General features: G+C 30.8%; 1 non-coding gene across 1 annotated transcript; it reads left to right on the top strand.

The window, feature by feature from the left end:
- Positions 1-2,705: 2,705 nt before the first annotated feature.
- TRNAR-CCU (transfer RNA arginine (anticodon CCU)) lies at positions 2,706-2,778 on the top strand. Its single transcript has one exon. It is a non-coding gene; the product is annotated as a tRNA-Arg (tRNA).
- The last annotated feature ends 2,114 nt before the right edge of the window (positions 2,779-4,892 follow it).

Raw genomic sequence — 4,892 nt, 5'->3', positions numbered from 1 at the left:
GCTGTTAATTCTCTATAACCAAACTGTAAATATAATTGAATGAAGTATTTTACAAGCTTTCCTTTCACTTGAAATGTAGGTATGTACTTACCTATGTACAAGTAAGTATGGATGTAGGTACGCATGAAATATTGATAGGTACTCAATTTGAAGTAGATATTATTTAAAAATAATTTACTTATAAATTGGTTACCGACTGCAGTAGTCGGAAAATGTTTCACAGAGACACGTTATTTAGCCATCCGTTTCTTTATTCTGTATCGATTCCAAATAACTTACCATACAGAATGACAGTACAATATCGTACCTACATAGTACAATCTTATAGAAATCCAGACATGTAAAATGCAGGGCAAACGCTTACCATTTCATTCATCCATAGTCAATGTATATTTTTATGTAAGTACAGTATCTTCAACGTCAACTTCCTGTTTACTGGCTGTAAGAATAAGCTTATTTTCATTTCATTCTTCAATGAAAAACCGGTTGTTTGTTTTTTTTTTACTGGGGTTATTACGAGGTGACACCGTTTTTCGTTTATAACCACTAAATTGAAATCAATGTGATCCTTGAAAAGTATCTGTGTTCAAGAGTGTAAAAGACGTGGTACATCACTTAATATATAGTAAAAGTTTATATACCTTCAATCCCTATTCAAAGTTATATTTGCTTGAATGAATTCTCTTCTAAAGCACCGAGTGAATCACATTCGCGTCAAAACTACGGACACGGCATGGGCACTCTCGGAATATAAATTCTTTAATTTCCAATGCTAACTGCGTGGCAAATCCCCAAGATACGCAAAACACTAGGGATTATCGTATTCCAACTACCATTTAAGCACACAGACTGAGCTCTATTCACGATTACAATACGAATATTATGAACACAAAACTTTTGTGTCTGTTAAATGCGGAGGGTTTGAGACAGTTTCGATACGGGTACCTATTTATGCAACCCTATTGTATTTGTGTATAGTTTGTATTGTAATATATGAACTAATGAATGTCTTCTTAACAGTGTTAAGAGTTTGTATGAGAGTTAAGAATGGTGTTCTGATAATTAAAATCGTGTAATCCTTGTAAGGCAAACAGTCCTCTCAAATCAGTAGAACAGTTTGAAGGCCAATTTCACAATTTTTACTTAAATATAATCCTGCGTTTATCTTTGTTTGTACGACCATGTATCGGCCACGCGAATGCATACATGATTATGCTAAACGCCAGACCCGCATTTCAATTACTCAAGACACCTTCCAGACACTTAATATAACTGGCATCACTAAACAAAGCGAATATTTAAACCGTTATATTTCCAGAACGATATCTTTAAGTAAACTTAGAAGCGGGACCATCTGACCCACATTAAAGACGCCTGTGACACATTCGTCTCAAAGTCAAGGACGATGATCTTGATTTGAATTTTTTCTTATCTGTGCGATTCTGCATATGGTACAACACGTGATATAGAGCATTATCTATTGCAACAGCAACTTTTGATTTTTAATGTATCTAGAGGGAATCGCTGCAAATAACTCACCTATGCATTTTATACGAATTGTGAATTATGAAAATTTGTTTTACTGAAATTATTTCAAGTGTCCGTATGGGACTAAATCTGAATTTTACTTTTATTTTGAATGTTACTGAAAATAAATGAGGAAAATCTACATCCCTTGGGGGCAGATAATCATACACATAGAGTCACAACAGGAAAATTCCATTCTGTATAGATGGAAATTGACTAATTATCGGTAGTCGATAACGGTATTACTATTATTAATTATGTACCTATAACTAATTCAATACAGGTACTACATAATCTTGAATGGGATGTGGCATGAGCTTTTATTCAAAAACTATAACTTCAATTTTAATCCGTTAGCTTAGGCCTTAGACCTTTCAATCAAACGAATCAAACACAAAATCTCCTATTATATAACGAGTCACATTTATCCCATAGAAGATTCCAGAAGCATCTTGAACGATCGTGCAACATGAAAAACGATTAAAAAAGCTAGAATGACCTGAATGCAGGCGCGCTAGAGCACCCTTCAGGCGTGAGCGTACTCCAAAATGCATTACCATGACGTCGACAAATTTCATGGTATTATATCTTTTTATTTATGTACTATGTTTCGTATATAATTAGCTAACAAGTTTAGGCAATTTATTTTTACAATGTATTTTATTTTTTACTAATCAGTGTATCACAAAGCATATTGTATACAAAAACAGTATCTTTTATCAATTTATAAAGGATATAATATGAGAGTCTTTAATTTTCTACAATGTAAATGGAATAATGATAATTGATAAACAGGGAAAACTGCATCATTTTTATAATTGATTGATATAAAATTATTTTTTTCACGTACCTACCTTTTGCTTAAAATATTCAAATTAAATTGATCAAATCTTATTTTTTGTAGGGCAAATATCTTTTAGTTTGTCTATAGATATTTAGTAAGTTTAAAAAATTATAATACAGCTAAAACTTCCATGATACATGTTTTGTGAAACCTTGAAAGGTTTGATAAGAAGTTTAATCTCAATTTAAACATTACAAAACGAGTAAACGACTGCATTAAACTGCATTATTTTACATAACAAGAAATACAAAAATATTATACCAACATTACCTATTTTTTTTTCAAATTAATTTACTACAGAAATAAAGGCATAATTTCGTAACACCGTGCATCAGCCCCTGTGGCCTAATGGATAAGGCATCGGCCTCCTAAGCCGGGGATTGTGGGTTCGAGTCCCACCAGGGGTAACCAAAGTACTTTTTTCTTTATGAAGTTTTATTTACTTCGTATTTTAATAAACTTTAACATTCAATTAAAGCGTCATCAAAATATTCATTCATTTTAGTTTATTTAGATTTATTTTTGTTTAACATAAGAAGAAAATATAATATGTTCAATAAATTATGTATCTATATTTATTTAAACAGTTTCATATTTATAAAGATTATTCTTTAAAAATACACTATAACAATTATTTTTAATTTTTATTTTTTAAATATTAGCAAATTCGGCGCAAATAGTATAGGTAACTAACTATAGACGCAGAATAATAACTTGCTTGCTATAGACAAAAATATATTTATAATTTAACTTTACCGTAAGTATATACCTAAATAGAGTATTCATTTTTCAAATATATATTATTAATAAAACTCTATAATCATGTTATTATTTTTATGAAACATACTAAGTAAAATAAAAAACTATACAACGACTTCATACACTTCATTTGGCTATACAAAAACCCTTTGAATCAATAATTGTGTAATCAACAAATAATAATCATTAGATTCGCTAAACTCTACATATACTCTACATACATAATATAATAAGTCTATAAAATGCTAAAGTTTAATGGCCGGCGCATAAAATGCAGGTACCTATTACGTGTGTAAGTATATGCGTAGTGTGCGTGTATGCGTTAGTCTGCGACCTTGAAAGGGTCGGTCGTCTGAAAGCCTGTAGCTGAAACGGGTGGGGGTGCCGGGTGGGCGGGCTCCGTCGATATTTCACTCTGCCTTCAACTCAGTTGTAATTTTATTAAATGTATTTATAAATTCAACGTAAATATTTAATTATTCACGGGATGAAAAGCAACATCTCAGATACTGGTTAAAACCTCTAATTATTTTTCTTAGATGGGGTTCTTGTTTAATTTTGCTTGAAAGAAATTTATCGACATTTATACTTTGCTTCGTTACTCGATTGTAATTTTATGAGATCTATATATATATTTGTATTTTCAACGTAAAGATTTTATAATTAATTATTCTGGAAATCCTGTAATTGTTTTTCTTAGACGGAATTTTTGATGTTAATTATGCTTATAAAATGAGCTATATTTTATGAGCTTCTATTTAATAATGACTGTATTTTTAATACTGCAAGGCCGCCGCCTTAGGGTCAGCTATTTTCAAATCCTAAGTTTTTCTTAGATATTTTCTCAATTTGATGTCTAGACTAGCTTAAATTAAATTAGTAAAAATAGCATGGACTCTACTATAGGTTTTATGAAATAATAATGAAAAAATGTTTGTTAAATTATTGAAGTTCTTTATACAACTACTTCTTAACATTACGTATACCTTCGTGTCTAATTAATTCTTATAATAATATTTTTTCATGAAAATAAGATAATTGAAACATTGTTCTAACTTAGACTCTTCACACACTTTCAAATACACACGTTTTAATCCGAATCCTTTTGGGGTTATAAGGTCACCGAGCAATGACATCTTTACTTGGAGGGTCGTAAAAATATCGTGAATGAATTCGCGGTCTTTGTACAACGAATTATGTAGTGAAAATTATATAATACACGTAGGTTACAGCAATGTTTATAAACACGTTGCCTGATGATACGTATAAAAAAATATTTGTGGTGTGTTGTGGTGATCAATTTCTGTTTCATTTGATAGAAAGCATTGGTTGCTTCAATTTTCCAGTCTTTCATATTATCAAAGACTGAACAGTGGACACACATTTCGTGGTTTGTAAACATGGAACCAGAATGTCAAACTCAATGATTTAATTATTCAATTAGACTTCTTCTAGAAGCACTTTGAATCGCCATTACATAGTATTACCAATTACCACCGGTTTCTTTTATCAAGATAACCTCATTTTTTGTCTACTACAAAGACATGCCTAAATTATTGAATGAGCTGAAAAATTGAATTGAAATTTTAAATTATTATCGAATAAAATATTTCCTTCCATATAATCTTTAGCTCCATTTAACATACTTCATATCCATCACGCTAAATAAACTTGGTGACATTTTTATGAACTTAACAAAAGGTGTGACGTATATTATGCAGTATACTGTGTACCAAGGTCCGTCTGTCATTGGTGGTGTGAG

Source organism: Colias philodice, chromosome 9, assembly GCF_061535455.1.
Source record: "Colias philodice isolate Cphi_HAF_F1 chromosome 9, ilColPhil1 Martin Lab GWU primary, whole genome shotgun sequence".
Taxonomy (NCBI): Eukaryota; Metazoa; Arthropoda; class Insecta; order Lepidoptera; family Pieridae; genus Colias; species Colias philodice.
The sequence above is the reverse complement of the archived record's forward strand: the minus strand, read 5'-3'. Positions and strand labels throughout refer to the sequence as shown.